Below are 18,106 nucleotides of genomic sequence, written 5' to 3'. Positions count from 1 at the left end.
CTGGTCTTCCCGCCTGGTTGAGGGTAGCAGCCAGCTCAAAGTCGGAGGCGTCACTCTCTACTTGGAAGGGAATGGCCTCATCCACCGCATGCATTGCTGCTTTGGCAATGTCCCCTTTTATGCGGTTGAAGGCCGCGTGGGCCTCGGCAGAGAGGGGGAATGTGGTGGACTTGACCAGGGGGCGGGCCTTGTCTGCATAGTTAGAGACCCATTGGGCGTAATATGAAAAGAAGCCCAGGCACCTTTTGAGGGCTCTGAGGGTGTTGGGAAGAGGAAGTTCCAACAAGGGGTGCATATGGTCGGGGTTAGGGCCAATGACTCCATTTTCCACGACACACCCAAGGATAGCAAGTCGGGTGGTCCGAAATACACACTTGTCCTTGTTATAGGTGAGGTTGAAAGATTTGGCCGCTTGGAGAAATTTTTGGAGGTTGTTGTCGTGATCCTGCTGGTCGTGACCGCAGATGGTGATGTTATCCAGATACGGGAACGTGGCCTTCAGTTGGCACTGGTCCACCATCCGGTCCATTGCCCTCTGGAAGACAGATACACCATTCGTGATACCAAAGGGGACGCGCAGGAATTGATAAAGCCTGCCGTCCGCCTCGAAGGCAGTGTAAGGGCGGTCCTCCCGGCGGATGGGGAGCTGATGGTAAGCGGATTTTAGGTCTATGGTCGAGTACACCTTGTACTGTGCTATCTGATTGACCATATCCGCGATGCGGGGCAGAGGGTACGTGTCGAGCTGCGTGAACCTATTGATGGTCTGGCTATAATCCATGACCATCCTATTCTTCTCCCCGTTCCGAACAACCACCACCTGCACCCTCCAAGGACTCGTGCTTACCTCAGTGACCCCCTCCCTGAGCAGCCGCTGCACCTCCGACTTAATGAAAGCTCTGTCCCCTGTGCTGTACCTCCTGCTTTTAGTTGCAACAGGTTTACAGTCAGGGATCAGGTTGGCGAACAGCGGTGGGGGAGGGATCCTGAGGGTGGAGAGGCCGCAAGTGGTGTTGGTAGTGTGGCAGTTGGCATGGTGTTGGGTGGGATGTGCGGGTCGGTGTGTGTGTGTGGTCAGTAGCGGGGTACGTGACATATCTCTACAAAACAGGGGATTTATGACAGTAATTGGCAGGAGTGGCCCATCATACTTCATTGTCACGCTTTTCAGGTGGCTCTGGAAGTCCAACCCCAACAGCACAGGGGCACACAGTTGAGGCAAGACCAGTAACGTAAAGTCCCGATATTCTGTGCCCTGCACCACTAGTGTCGCTACACAACCCCCCCGGATGTCTGTTGTATGCGACCCCGAAGTCATGGTGACCCTCCGACTTACCAGCCGTATCACGAGTCTACAATGCTGCACCGTGGCCGGGTGGATAAAACTCTCCGTGCTGCCTGTGTCAAACAGGCAGCTTGTCCTGTGCCCCTCCACCAGGATGTCCATCATTGACCTTGCGAGCTGGTGGGGAGCGCTTTGGTCGAGGGTCACGGAAGCCAGGGTGGGGTCGCTGTCTTGGTCTGGCATGGTGGGGTGCCCCGTGAGCACCCGTTGGTCGTAGGCGGTGGGAGGTGGCGCTGACCAAGATGGCCGCCCCTATGTCTCGCACGTGGTGGCGGCGTGCAGGGAAGATGGCGGCAGGGAAAATGGCGACCCCCACATCTCGCACACGGCGCTGCTTGATCCCGCTCGCGGTTGTGATTTACAGACCTTGGCGAAGTTGCCCTTCTTTCCGCAGCTGGATCAGGTAGCTTGTCGGGCCGGGCAGCATTTCCGGGGGTGCTTCTCCAGTCCGCAGAAGTAGCACTTCGCGGACTCACGACTGGCGGCAACTGAGGTCGATTCGCCGGCAGGTTGCGGGGTCTGCGGCACCCACGAGGCCATCAGGGGATCGCGTGCCTGGAGAGCCTCGGAGTTATGCAGAGCGGCCTCCAACGTATCAACCAGCTCCACCGCCGAATTTAGGGTAAGATCGGCTTTTTCCAGCAGCCGGTACACTGACCTGGTCCCCGTGACGAAGGCGTCCCTCACTATGAGTTCTGCATGCTGCGCCGCTGTCAGCTCCTGGCAATTGCAGGCTCGCACGAGCGTCCGTAGGGCCTGGACAAACTCAGCACTCGATTCCCCGGGGCGTTGTTGCCGTGTTGCTAAACGGTGCTGAGCATAGACGCTGTTTATCGGCCGCAGGTATTGCCTTTTGAGTGCGTTCATTGCGCTGTCGTAGTTCGGCTGGTCTCTGATCAGCGAATAGACCCGTGGACTGACCCTGGAGAGTAGAACTCTGCGCTTCGCTACGGGGTCGGTCGCTTTAATCTCCTCTAGATACGCTTCGAAGCAGGCCAGCCAGAGTTCGAAAGCGTTTCCAGCTTCAGGTGTTTGCGGATTGAGGTCTAATTTTTCCGGTCTCAGAGCCTGTTCCATGTTTTAAAACGTACAGCCAATAAAATTGAAGCACCTTCAATTACTCCAAAAGACTGAGGTTTGATAAAATACTGAAAGGCTTTTATTTGCTGTACAATACGACCTCCACAGTGAGTGTCTGCCCCCGGACTGAGGGGGAGGGGCAAGGCGAACACCTTTATACAGGATTCTGTGGGAGGAGCCACAGGGGCAGTCAGCAGAGGGGTGTGTCCAGACAGGTAACCGAGTTACAACATATATACATGGTTTACCACACACATCCAGCACGTAATTCTCTGTACTTCTGCCATCTCCAATGTGATCCCACCACCAAGCACATCTTTCCCTTCCCCCTCAATTTCTGCTTTTCACAGGGATTTCTCCAAACGTGACCTCCATCACCCACTGATCTCCCTCCTGGCACTTATCCCTGCAAGCGGAGCAAGTGCTACACCTGTCCCTACACCTCCTCCCTCAATACCAGTCAGCCCAAGCAGTCCTTCCAGGTGAGGTGACGTTTAACCTATAAGTCTATTGGGGTCATCTACTGTATCCAGCGCTCCTGGTGTGACTGACTGTATATCAGTGAGATCTGAAGTAGATTTGGAGGCCACTTCCCTGAGCACCTAAACTCCATCTGCCAGAAAATCCAGGATCTCCCAGTGGCCACCCATTTTAATTCCACCTCCCACTTCCATTCCAACACATCAGTCCATTGTCTTCTCTACTGTCGTGATGAGGCCCCACTCAGGTTAGAAGAGCAACACCTTATATTCAGTCTGGGCAGCCCCCAACCTGATGGCATGACCATCAATTTCTTCAACTTCCAGTAATGACACACCTCTTTCCTTCACCATTCCCCTTTCCCTTTTCCCTTTCTCACCTTGTCTCCTTACCTGCCCACCATCTACCTCAGGTGCTCCTCCTCCTTTCCTTTCTTCCATGGTCTTTTGTCTTCTCCTATCAGATTCCCCCATTCTTCAACCCCTTATCTTTTACCAATTTACTGACCAGCTATTTACATCACCCTTCCCCTCCTCCCAGCTTCACCTTTCATCTATTACCTTGTATTTCTTCCTCCCCTCCCCCCACCTTCTTACACGATTTCTCATATTTTTGCTGCAGTTCTGATGAAGGGTCTCAGCCCAGAACATTGACTGTTCACTCTCTTCCATAGATGCTGCCCATCTTGATGAGTTCCTCCAGCATTTAGTGTATATTGTTTGGATTTATAGCATCTGCAGACTCTCTCTTGTTTGTGGGGTGCAAAATGCATGAGTTTGTTAGAGATTAAAATAGCTTAAGTTACAAATTATAGCCGTAAGTAAGAAAATATGATTAAAGCCACAATATTAGTCTTGCATTAATTTAACTAATATCTCATAAAAACTGTAAAATACAACTGATTCCAACAATGAGTAAACAGAGAAACAGGTCATTGCCAGGGAAATTATTTTCCTTCCATGTTCTTGTATATTATTTCTTTTGGCTAAATCTAGTATTTTCTGAAACAAAATGTTTTCTTCGACCATCTTTTAATCATTTCTAAATTCCATGTTTCACAGAAGGCCACTTCATCCCATGAAGTGCTTGGATGTCAGAGAGTAGCCCCCCATTAATGTTCATTGTCCTCCATTTTCCCCATATCCCCATAACTCTCCCTGAATCAACCACACAACTACACACGAGGGACAACTTGCTTATATGCAAGTATTTGGCAAGTTTGAGGAACTAGAAACACAGAAATATAGAAAACCTACAGCACAATACAGGCTCTTCAGCCCACAGGGCTGTGCTGAGCATGTCTCTACCTTAGAAATTACTGGGCTTACCTATAGCCCTCGATTTTACTATGCTCCATGTACCTATCTACAAATGTAAAAGTCTCTTAAAGGACCCTATCGTATCTGCCTCCACCACTGTTGCTGGCAGCCCATTCCACGCACTCACACTCTGAGTAAAAAACTTACCCCTGACATCTCCCCTGTACCTACTCCCCAGCACCTTAAACCTGTGTCCTTTTGTGGCAACCATTTCAGCCCTGGGAAAAAGCCTCTGACTATCCACACAATCAATGCCTCTCATCATCTTATACACCTCTAACAGGTCACCTGTCATCCTCCGTCGCTCCAAGAGAAAAGGCTGAGTTCACTCAACCTATTCTCATAATGCATGCATCCCAATCCAGGTAACATCCTTGTAAATCTCCTCTGCACCCTTTCTACGGCTTCCACATCCTTCCTGTATTGAGGCGACCAGAACTGAGCACTGCGCTCCAATTGTGGTCTGACCAGGGTCTTATATAGCTGCAACATAACCTCTCAGCTCCTAAATTCAATTCCATGATTGATGAAGGCCAATACACCAAGAGAACACACAGAGGAAACTCACACAATCACGGAGTAAACTATACACAAACAGTAACAAAAGTCAGGATTGACTCAGGTTGCTGGCATTATGTGGCAGCGTAACGAGGCTACAATGCCACTCCAGGTGGCAAGGTCTAGCCAGTGACAAAGTGCCAGCTGTAGAGGCCAGCGAAAGCTAGGCTATTGACATTCAGCCCTAGGTAAATACAATGGTGAGCCAGTCTGGATTGAGGGCCCTGTCAGGCAGCTGTTTATCACACCTATTAATAATGCCAAGTCATTTCACTTTAATGAATTACATTATGCAATTAATATTTGAACCTATAACAGATAATTAAAAATAAAATGACATTTGCAGAGTCTCAAGTCCCCAGGGACAGTAAAAACAAATACTGTTATAATGTAGGGAACTGCAATAGCTAATCTGCATGCTTGAAGACTTAATGTTCAGCAGTGAAATGAGGGTTAGATAATGGGATAGAAATGCTTCCAATATCATTCACTTTAAATATGCAAGCAGAAGCTTTCAAAATTCAAAGCTGCTTTATTAATTCTGTAAAAAGAACAAAGAGACCATTTACAACAGTCCAGCACATCTTCAGTTCTGCATTGAAATGCCAGTCTTACATTTGTATTCAAGTTTTAATGACATTCATATTGGTTGAGAAATAAATATTGGTCAGAATGCCAAAAATAATGGCTTAGGGTTTTACTGAAGTAGTACCTTGCAATGTCCATGGTTCAGCTGAAGGCAAACAAATACTCAGTTTAAAAACTCCTATGAAAGCAACCATATCCCGGACATCAGTCCTCCATTGAAGATAGAAGACAAGAACAGTTATCAGACGGTGGTGGAACCTGTACCTTACATAATCTTTCATAAAGTGCTATCTTCTCTGCAAGGCTGACAAGTTGATCTCCTGTTTCAACCATTTTGAGCACCTTTCCTGTCATACGGGTGGTGGCTGGGAACGGACCCAAGTTTCAAGACACAGACACCGAAGTACTAGGGACTGGACTAGGATACAGGGCGATGGGAAGGACATGGACAAGAAAACCAGGAACCTGGAACAGAACTGGACAAGGGAGCTAGGAGCCCGGGCTTGGACTCCGAGCCAGAGACTGGACAAGGACCCAGTACCTGGGTCTTGCCTCTGGCTCGGACCCCAGAACTAGGCAAGGACGAGGCTTGGCTGGCAGGCAAGATGAGGCTGGAGTCTAGAGACTTGAGGCGAGGCTCGGCAGGAGGCCGGAGTCTTCAGGCTTGAGGCTCGGCAGGCTCCACCTGGGCAGGGCGTGGATCACCACCCGATGGAGGCATGGGACAGGAAGGGACAGAACCAACCGCAGGTAACGCCAAGACGGCCTGGCTTACCTGGGCGGAGGCAAGGGACAGGAAGGGAACTAGGTACAGGGTGTCTCCAGGACAAGACTGCAGGTGAGACGAGGCGAGGCGAGGCGAGGCGAGAGTTACCAGCAAGACAAGGCAAGGCTTCAGGCGAGGAAACAGAAGGCAGAGGAAGGCATACAAGGAGTAAGGACAAGAACAATCCAGCAGCCACACCCTGGTCTCTGGAGGTATTTATGCAGCCAGCCCCAATGAGCATCAGCTGCTTCAACAAGAACAGAAACAGGGTAAACAGGAAAACCTGGAGCAAGGGTCGATGGACTGGCCCGTGAACCGGAATACAGACTTCAGGGACCGGACCATGACACTTTCCATTTCTCCTTTGTATGATGATCATAGATAGCATCATCCAATACTATCAGTATCTACACATTTGTGAAGGAAGCTTGGCTGTGCCCTATTGCTTCTGTTTTGCTTGGTACATTGCCTTTATAGGGGTGATCTTACTTGTTCGGCACTCACGGATATATGAGCAAAAATCTTATCCAATCTAGAACAAACTAAATTCCCTTGCCTTTGGGTCTGTCCTTCTCCCAGACAATTACCCAATGCTTGTCCTGTATTGTATTTGATCTCAGACGAATGTCAAACCACAAATATGCTCCATCTGTTTCCATCTCAATACCGTCTTCAACATTGCCCCACTTTAGCTTGCCTTCTACATCAAACCTTTTGTTACATCCAAACTCATGTTTAATGCTCTCCTAGTTGATCTTTTCTGATTCGATCTGAACTGGAGCATATCCAGCTCCAAACTCACGGCATTCACCCAGCAGATCATTCCACCCCACAATGAGTCTACTTGAAAATACTTATCCTTGCTTGAGACTACCCTCTTGGCCTTAATCTTCATTATCTACGTTTTTCCAATAATGGCTTATGCTCTTTGTAATTTATGAAATGTGTCAAAGAAAGCTTCCTTCATCAATTTATAGACCTATTGAGAGAGTGCAACACTGTACCTCCTCCTAGTGAATAAGACGGAAAATGGTGGAAGCCTCTGTCAGCATGATTTTGGATTGAGTGATCATAATTCAATTAGTTTTAAAATAGTTAAGTAGAAGGATAAGATCAATTCACAGGCTAAGGTCCTGATCTAGAGTATTCTAAATTTTGGATCCATTAGGTGTGATTTTATGGAGTTTGATTAGGTGAAAATATTTGCCAGGAAGATAATGTCTGTCAAGTGGAAGTCGTTAAATCTGTGATGTCAAGATTCTGTACATTCCTATTAGGATGAAGGGCAAGGCAGGCAGGCTTTGGAAACCCTGGCTGATAAGAGCTATCAAGGCTCTGGTTAAGGAAAAGAGGAAGGCAAACACTACAATAAGCAGCTGGGAACTAGTGAGTCCCTTGATGAATACAAGGAGTGCAGATGTGCACTTCAGAGAGAGGGTAGGAGGGCAAAAAGAGGATATAAGAAGGTGAGGCAAAATGCCAAGAAATTCTATAGGTATATTAAGGATGGACGACAAGGAAAGAATAAACCCCTTAAAGATCCACACGGACATCTCTGTGTGGAGCCAAAGAAAATGGGAGAAGATTATGAATAATTACAGAGGGATCTTGATCAACTAAGTATGCGGGCGGAGGACTTGCAAATAAAGGGCTTTTAATCTAGATAAATGGGAGATATTTACGTCCTACCCTAACCTAATCTACAAAAATGCAATATCTGGAAGGACCTGGTCAAAGACCTTGCAAAAGTCCATAAAGTTGGGGGTCTGAGGTACCAGGAGAGGTTGACTTTAAAGACCAGGACTTTATTTCCTGAAACATAGAATATTGAGTGGTGACCTGACAGAGGTATATTAGATCTTGAGGGATGCAGACAGGATAAAAACACAGTGTTTTTCCTAAGGAGGGGATTTGTTTAAGATCAGATGTGAGAGATTTAAAAGTGACATCATGAACAGCTTTTTCATACCATGGGTGGTGCAGTTTTGGAATGACCTGCCAGAAATAGTGGTTGAGGTAGGCATACTATCAAGATTTGAAAGCCGTCTAGATAAGTACATGGATAGGAGAGGTTTAGAGGGCTATGGGCCAAACCTAAGCAGAGATAGATAGAACATCAGCATGAATGAGTCAGGTTAAAGGGTCTGTTCTCATGCTATATGATGCTAAAGCACAATGACTCTTTCTGATTGCTATCACTCCAATATGGTGACTGACCCTTTGGCTACAAAGACCCTACATTCTGGAATTCACTGTCTAAATTTCACTGACTCCCTGTCTCTAATGCTCTTTAAATCACTTCTTAAAATCTACCCCTCTCACTAAACTTCTGGCTGTCTCTTCTGCTATCTCCTGTTCACTCAGAATTGAATTTTGTGTAATAATACTCCTGAAAAGCACTTTGGGGCAGTTCTTAGCAATCCACTCAATCTGCCTTGCATTTGTTTCTCTCTCTGCAATAATGGCATGACTTTGCTGAACTCAGGCCCTTTGTCAACTCAAGGTCTGCTTACACATCATCATCAAACGTTAATTGCCTTGTGACTGTTTTTTTTGCATGTGTCAGGAGTGTCACTTACCAATTTCACGGGTGATTGCCAAGGAAACTACTTGTCAATATTCTCAGCCTTGTTTCTATTTTTAAGTGAAAATAAGTTAGTACAGAAGGATTAGAGGTGCCAGCTACTGCCCAGGTGTTATATTGGGTAAATGGGAACAGGAGGATCTTAAAACAAAGCATTTATGCCCAATGTATTTCAAAGGCAATGTATTTCAAAGGTGCATGTCTCCACCACAAACAATAAATAAGTGATAACGAAATTGGCACCATCACAAGCTTTATGCTTCCATTACATGACACACTGACCTAGAGAATAGGAGAATGATTTCAATGATTCCAATTACTGGGGATCAGTTGAGAAGATGACCTAGTGCAACGCTGTGGCAAAATTCATTACATAAATGCAAATTATTGTCGGTGTAACTCAGAAGCATTTGTATTATCATATGGCCAGATTTAGTACCACTTATTTATTTTTGCAGAATAAACTATGTTCCAATTTTCCATCATTTAAAACAAAACAAAAATCAACATCTTTATAATTTCCGTGTGGGAGTTTTCCACATTAAATACCATCGCTTTGACAACCAAAGGTGTCCATCATCCTAAAGTGATAGTGGCTATGGTTGGTGGAATAGATAGTCGTGGATATGAGCAGAAAGTCTTCCTTGCCAGCTTTTGACAAATCTTCATAGTAGCAGCAGCAGCATCATGCCGTTTCTAGAATTTTCTCTCATGAACCTCATTGGAACTGAATCTTGAAAGCAGATGCAATACACATGCCATCATGTAATTGTATATTTTGCACTTGTAACTGTAGATGAATTTTACACTCAACAACGAATGTATTCTAGCAAATCTTTCAAGCTAAGAAGAAAATGGGTTCATGGAATGAACACGGTCAGCTCTCCAACTATTATTGCAGATGATATGTGATGAGAAGTTTGGCGTCTAACAACAAGGTGTCATTGTCAGATGATGAAGTACTGTCTGTAGTTCTTTGCTTTGACTATTTCATTGGACTGGAGGAGCTGGGATTGCTATTCTCAACATTAAGAACACCAAAGGCAAATATAATTGTGTATTTTCATGCAATAAATATGCTGGCAGCTGGCTTAATGAATGGGGTCATACATTTAAGATAATTGATGAATTGATCTGAGGAGGGGGCAAGGAATTCTCTTTTTGCATTTCTAATTGTTATGATTAGGAAGGCACTGGCAGCAAGGCTGATAAAAGCAGATTCAATTGTAATTTTCAAAATGGAATTGGGTAAAATCTTGAAATGTAGAGCCTATCAGACTTCAGGAGAAAGAACAGAGATGTGATTATTTCACTAGTTCTCTCAGTGATCCTGGATAGTCAAAAGAGCCTTCTTATGGTTCAGTCTGTAATTGAGCTCAGAATAAACAAAATATCATTTTACTCAGGAATGAAAATTTGTGAAACACTACATGTGGGTTGTTTGGCCTTTAGAAGCATTAAAAACAAAGCATTGGCTGTTACTTTGAACTGCAGACTCTGTCATTTCTCTTTCTCACAGTTCTAAGCCAGTGACATTGTGATCAATTTGGGTCTTTTTTATTCATTTGAGGAGTGTGGGCCTTGCATGCTGAGCCAACATTTAATTGCCCTTGAGAAGGCGGTGAAGAGCTGTCTTCTGGAACCACTGCAATGGTTAGTTTGCATAAAATGAAGTATTTCAAAATAATTCCAAATCTAAAATAAACCAGGCAAGCAGCATATTTCATAAAGGCAATAATTGGTGTTTTGTTCAGGAGCGTGATGTGACATTTATTTTTATGGTCGGTAAAAGTGAAAGTCTTGATGTTTCATTCAGGAAATGTGGACATCAATCTGCTGGCTTTCTTTGCACAGCTTTGCTTGAAGTTATTGGTACAAAGGATTCCTTGCTTGTTCACTCTTAGGATAGAGACTTACATTGCTCTATTGCAAAAAGGAGGAAGCATGATAATTCAAACACAAGGAAATCTGCAGATGCTGGAAATTCAAGCAACACACACAAAAAATGCTGGTGAACGCAGCAGGCCAGGCAGCATCTATAGGAAGAGGTACATTCGACATTTCGGGCCAAGACCCTTCGTCAGGACTAACTGAAAGAAGAGATAGTAAGAGATTTGAAAGTGGGAGGGGGAGGGGAGATCAGAAATGATAGGAGAAGACAGGAGGGGGATGGATGGAGCTAAGAGCTAGAAAGTTGATTGGCAAAAGGGATACAAGGCTGGAGAAGGGAGAGGATCATGGGACGGGAGGCCTAGGGAAAAAGAAAGGTGCGGGGGAAGCCCAGAGGATAGGCAAGGAGTTATAGTGAGAGGGACAGAGGGAGGAAAAAGGGAGAAAAAAAGGGGGGAAATAAATAGATAAATAAATAAATACGGGATGGGGTACAAAGGGGAAGTGGGGCATTAACGGAAGATAGAGAAGTCATTGTTCATGCCATCAGGTTGGAGGCTATGCAAATGGAATATAATTGTAGTCTTATCAAAAAAGGCTTTTAAAAAGATTAAAAATCTTCAAAATACAAAAATTAAGAAAAGGCCTTGTGATGATCATTTGATCATGGACATGAGATGATATTGTTTAAGCAGACACTAAAGGGGGCAAATATCTTTCAGGTGAATTATATAGTGTCATCAGTAGAACCACAAACTATTGATATACTAACTTTGATATATTAACCATAGGAGCATAAGTAAATGTAAAAACTGCTTTAGCATATTTTTTATCTTTCTATGACTTACAGTATCCATGAGCTGCTCCTTAAGGAAAGCACTAACAGCAACATTGAACAGCTACTTTGCTCAAGGAAATTTCTCTATTTCTATTTTTGTACTTGACTTTCAGTGCCTTGTGGAGGTCTGTGTGCAATTTTAATCTTGCACTTTGAACATGGCATTCAATTTATGTTTCCCAATATCTGAAGACTGATGAGGAGCTGGAGAAAGTAACAATACACTGAAGAGGACTGAAACCAAGCAGTCACTGCTTTACTCTGAATCTTCATTTTAAGTGTACTGTTGCAAACTTGCACATCTGATACCTGTATTACATAGTGACCAAGAGCTGTTGATCATGAGACTATCAGGTACCAGAAGATTTACATCTGTTAAAGTGAAATACAACAGATATTGTGGATTTACGCAAGCTCAGCAAAGATTTGTGTTTTGTCTGTCCATTATAAATATAACATGAGTCATCTATCTATGGTATAATGTTGAGCAACTTTTCACAACGTCTTATAACAAATAACAATTAACTCAGAGTGCATTAAACATATGCACGTTTATTGTACTTGCTGCAATGGAAGACCATCACTGCACAGGACCTGGTGATAGCTTCAAAAAAACAGACAGCACAGTCACTCTTTTATACCCAAGTGTTATCTTCTGCATATCAGTTCAAGGTCAGGGTGCCTTCACTTAATCAACGTACTTGTCATTCTTTGAGTAATGCATCCACTTGTCTTCACATAATGTTGCATGAACACTGCTAGCAAAGCATTCTGTTACAGCACAGGTTCCATTTTGTTACTACAAGTACACTTCCACATTCCCTCCTTTTTTGTCATTTCATGACAACACTACATTTCACCAAACACAATAATTGAAATGTGCATATCTATGTATATAAAGCAATGATACAGTTTCAAATCCCTACCCAAAATTCCCTTTTCAATGAGTACCCTTTCCTTTCCTTTGCCCTGTTATTTCACAAAAAAAGCATAAAAGATTAACAGCCATTATTATAATACCAATAGTTATACTATAATGCAGAGTAGATGTCCAATGCCCCAAGTGTCCACCACCCACCTCCCGGAGTGTAATATTTGTGATACTGATCCCTTACTTTACTAATCTCTCTGGTAGCTTCTTAGATGTGATTTACAGCAGGGTTGATTGATAAGTTTGTGGCCTAAGGTAGAAGGAGATGAGTGATACAGCTCTCTTTACATGCACATGCAGTTCAACACTTTGAGTGATTATGCAGAAAGTTTGAAGTTAATAACTCATCTCCTTCTACCTTAGGCCATGAACTGATCAATGACCCCTGCTGTGGACCACTTTCTGGAGGTCCAAGATGCTGACCTTACAAAGAAGGGATCCCTATGCTCCACGACCGCTGGACTAAGTGTGTAAATGTAGAAGGGGACTATGTTGAAAAATAAATGTGCTAGGTTTTCTAAAATTGAATCCTTCTACCGTAGGCCACGAACTTATCAATCAGCCCTTGTACATTAATTAGCAACAACTTCATTGGACATTGCTGTCAAATTTTTAGTGTCATCACTGTCATTCTCACGAGTCACGAGGGCCACTGTAGAGCCTCTGTCATGTCCATCTTGTAATTCCTCAGATTTCAGATGGTGTTGCGGTTTCTGAAGTACTGTAATTCGCATAAATTCAGGTGGTGGCGCTGTTCAGGGAGCCTGTTCGATCTGAACTGTAATTCCTTGGGTAGAGCTTCAGATGCAGATGTTTACCAGGGCGGGGTACCAGCAATAGTATCACTTCGTACAATGCATATTGATCAAACTACAATATGCAGTGTTCACAGCTGAACCTCATAAAGTGACCATCAACCCAAATACGCTGCTGCCCTGCAGGGCACAGTACCCTCTTCCCCTGGAGGGCTGAAGAAGGGATTAACACAATACAGTATTCTTTTGCTTGTTCATTTAGTGCAAAGGTTTGTTTTTTAGACTTTTCATTCTCTCCATCATGTTTTTGTAGTTTATCGCATGTGTGACATTTCTTTCGAACAGTAAATTACTTTACTCACCTCGTTAACTTTCAATCGCTCACACATTTTACTGAACTTGTTCTTAATTGTTCCATCATCCTTCCTGCTAAGCCTGCTGACTGGGGATGGTAGCTACAGTTGGTACCATCGTATGTAAGGCCTTACGTATTTCTTCTGTTACCTTCGCAGTAAAGTTGGTATCATTGTCACCAGATAGTTTCCAAGGGATCCTGAAACTTGGGATGATTTCCTTCAATAAACATTTAGCTACTGTAATTGCATCATTCTTTCCACAGGAAAATGATTCAACCTATCATAAAAATGTCAATTATGACTGATATATATTTATATCCTTCACATGGAGGTAATTCTATAAAATCCATCTGTAAATGCACGAACCATCCTTCAGAGTGTGATGTATGAGATGCTTCCACCTTCACTTGTTTCCCTGGATTTTGTAAAATACATATCATTCATTGTTCACAAACTTGATTTATAGCTTACAATAAACCAGGGGCATATCATGTTTGATTTATATGGGCTATTAATTCCTTCTTCAGCCTCCGGGGGAAGATTACTGTGCCCTGCAGGGCAGCAGTATATTTGGGTTGATGGTCACTTTACGCGGTTCAGCTGTGAACATCTTATCCATTTCACCTGGCTGGAAGTGCCCAAATTTGTGGTACGGAATTGGAGAACAAAAGTTCCTCACCAGCACTGAGCAACAATCCTCCAACAACTTCCCATTGAAAGGTTGCCTCTACCCTAATGTACTGGAAAAAAATTTTAAAATCCCTTACCTTCTTCTAATCGCCACAGACTTCACCCAGTCATTTCCAGGACTTCCCTTCATAGAAGTCCTCACAAGCCCTTGACCATTGGTCCAAGTTCCTTTGACGCCTGACCTCTGAAAACCGCAAGAGTTAGGTGAGGTTCCCTGTTCTCCTGATCTTGTATGGTCCACTGAATCTCATGGGTGAGTCACACTGCCTCCAAGATGTCAGAATCACTCACATATGTTTCAGAAGTGTACAGAACGATTTCCTTACCAATATAGGGGTCCAATTCCTGCTGCATAAAATGGTCATTTCCAGCTCATTCATAAAAAGCTGTAGGGTGAAGATAACAGTGCCACTCACCGCATTGCAGATCTAAACAGAATCTAGGGAAGTCTCCAGAGTCTTTCAAGGCACTCTCATAAAGATGATCCAAAGTCTTTGATAAGTGGGTAGTGAGTAATTGCTACTTATACAAAATAGCTTTACTACCACTGAAATAGTACAGTTCACAATGGCTCTCTGCTATACGCACAAGAGTGCGGGTCATATTAGCTTGCATTTTACTCAGTAATTCCCTTCCACATACAATAAGTTTATAGGCCCATCCGGAGAAAGTAGAAAGGTACATTACAAATCCTGGTCTCCTTTGTTAACCTCTACCGGGTCTGGTTTTGGGATATTAATATGCTGTCTTCTGTTCAGGAAGGACAGAATGCAATTCGGACCGAAGACTATTTGCCAAAAAGCTAATTGTAGGTCCCATAGCCTACTCTTTTGGTGGTCCTGAATATTGTTCCATTTTCTGTACTGTCTTCTGTGTATGACCCGGCTGGTGGTGTAGTGGCGTCGGTGCTGGACTTCAGGACGAAAGGTCCTGAGTTCGAATCCAGCTGGCTCCCCTGCTCGCTTTCCATCCATGCTGGGTTACGAGCTGGTGATCTCTTTGGAAACTTACCCGGCAGAAGGCAATGGCAAACCACTGCTGTGACTTACCTCGTACGTGGTCCCTCACTACGTCAGAGAGGCGTGGAGGGACTCCGGATGCGACGTACCTTTCCTTTCCTTCTGTGTATATTCTTCTACAGATTCACTGGATTCTTCTACAGATTGGCCGGTTGGTGGCGCATTCCCGAACTCGAATCCAAGTTGGGCCACCCCTTGAGCACGCTTTCCATCCATGCTGGGTTCAGCGTCGAGCTATCCACTCGGCCTCATAAAAAAAAAAGAGTCGAGTCAGAAGCGTTCATATCGTGACCCAATTAATCTGAAAGGAGACCAATCCTGACATCACGCGGCAGACAAGAATGGCTGACTGTCTGGTGCGACATGCTAAAAAAAACTTTTACCTTGCTGTGTCTCCATAATCTCAGACCAATTAACTTTTTTTTAGGAAGGGCCACATGTAATGCATCATCCATATTTAAATAAACATTTTCATTTAGCATGGTGACAGGTCCTGATTAGCACGTTGCAGTGTTCCTGAAAGCCCTGAAATTTAACCTCATAAAATTAAAATCTGGGGCCTAACCATGCCTTCATTAATGTTTCCAATTCCACAGTACTAGGTTTGTGACACAGCACCATACTTCTATGTGAAGAGACCTGTCATCCTGACCTTGGGTGCTGTCTGTGTGGAGTTTGCACGTTCTCCCAGTGAGCATGTAACATTTTCCCCAGGAGTTCCTATTTCCTTCCACATCCCAAACTCATGAGTTTTGACTGGCCATTGTAAATTATCCCAAGTGTGTAGCTAACTGGTAAGATTTGAAAGTAATTGGTGAGAATTTGAGGAGAATATGAACTGTGACAAATATAAAATTGATGTAAATAGGTAGTTGACAGTCAGCACCAACTTAAAGTTCAAATTCAAATTCAAGTTTATTGTCATTCAATTGTACACGAACACATTCACTGCTAAATGAAACTAAGTTTCTCCAGACTCACTGCAAACACAGTACATATAACTCACACACGTAACACAGAAAGTAATATTACTACTAGTAAATTAATAAGGTACATTTGTGACACAAGTTAGAAAGTAAGTAGTAAAACGCTACTAGCGCTTCATGCGTGATGAGAGCTGGGTGGTGGCAGGGAGTTCTGTAAATTGTACAGCATTACTGCCACATTCTTGGACACAAGGATGATAGTTGTCACCTTGAAACATAAGGGGACATTGAACTATTGCACAGTGAATTTGAAGATCTCTGTCAGAACCTCTGTTAACTTGACTGCATAGTCCTTCAGCACCTGACCAGGTACATTATCAGGCCCTACAGCGATATGTGGGATGACCCTAGCTGGGGTTGTCCTCACATTAGCTGCAGCCAGACAGAGTGCCTGCTCCTCGGGGTAAGAGGGGCTGTGCTCGTCGGCACATCGCTCCATGCATCAAACCAAGAGAAGTGAGATTGAAAATCTGGCTGTGTGGTGCCACAACGTCAACATCTCGCTCAATGTCAGCAAGACCAAGGAGATGGTTATTGACTTCAGAAGGAGCAAACCGGATGTCCTCGAACCAGTCCTCATCGGAGGATCAAAAATAGAGAGCATCAGCAACTTTAAATCCCTCAGTGTTATTATTTCAGAGACCCTTTCCTGGGTGAAGCACATAACTGCAGTAATGAAGAAAGAACTGCAGCGCCTCTACTTAGCAATTTGAGAAACTTCTATAGATGTGTGCTGGAGAGTATATTGACTGGTTGCATCACCATCTAGTATGGAAACGCTAATGTCCTTGTATGGAAAAGCCTACAAAAAGCAGTGGATATGTCCCAGTCCATCACAGGTAAAGCACTCTCCACCATTGAGCACATCTACACAGAGCGCTGTCACAGGAAAGCAACATCCATCATTAGAGACGCCCACCACCCCGATTATGCTCTCTTCTTAATGCTGCCATCAGGAATAAAGTAGAAGAGCCTCAGGACTCACAGCACCATGTTTAGAAAAAGTTATTACACCTCAGCCCTCAGTCTGTTGAACCAAAGGGGATAACTTCACTCAAGTTCACTTGTACCATCGCTGAACTGTTCTTACAACCTACCGACTCACTTCATAGGACTCTTCAACTCATGTCCTCGATACTTACTGTTTATTTATTTATTTATTATTATCATTTCTTTTTCCTTTTTTTTGTATTTGCACAGTTTGATGGTTATTTTTGCAGATTAGATGTTGTCCGTTCTGTTGGATGTGGTCTTTCATTGATTCTATTGTGTTTCTTGTATTTATTCTGATTGCCCAAACAAAAATGAATCTCAGGGCAGCATGTGGTGACATATATGTACTTTGATAATAAATTTACTTTGAACTTGAAAAATCTTTTAACCTTTCAGGTAGAGAAGTATCACTGCCACTCTGGTGTCACAGAAATGGGTGTATATTCTTTGTGAAAAATCCCAGTTTGCCTTCCATGGGAAGGCATAGCTCTTGCTGAGCTGAGCTGTCTTATCTGCTGATCTGAAGGCAGCATCTTCTCAGCCATGCCTGGGCCTTTGCTTATAGCCATGGCTTCTGATTTGCCCTCATGTTGATGTATTTAATAACAGTGATGTCCTCAATGCACTTCTGCATGTAACCAGTCACATATCTCACATTTTCATCGACATTAATGTGATGGTTGTAGGTAGCTGCCTCCCTGAACATGTTCCAGTCTGTGTTTTCAAAACAGTCCCAGAAGGTTGCTTCTTCTGGCCAGGTCTGTATTTCCCTGTGGACTGGGTTGACTCTGTAGGGTCTGTGGTCTGTATGCAAGAATTTACATAACCGATCAGTGGACAGATTATCCGAGGTAGGGGCAGGAAACAGCTTTATATGCAGCAGGGATGTTGGTATAAACCAGCTCTACTGTTTTCTCACCTCTGGTAC

The sequence above is a fragment of the Mobula birostris genome, chromosome 5 (genome assembly GCF_030028105.1).
Source record: "Mobula birostris isolate sMobBir1 chromosome 5, sMobBir1.hap1, whole genome shotgun sequence".
In the NCBI taxonomy this organism is placed as follows: Eukaryota; Metazoa; Chordata; class Chondrichthyes; order Myliobatiformes; family Myliobatidae; genus Mobula; species Mobula birostris.
This window is presented reverse-complemented; position numbering follows the sequence as displayed.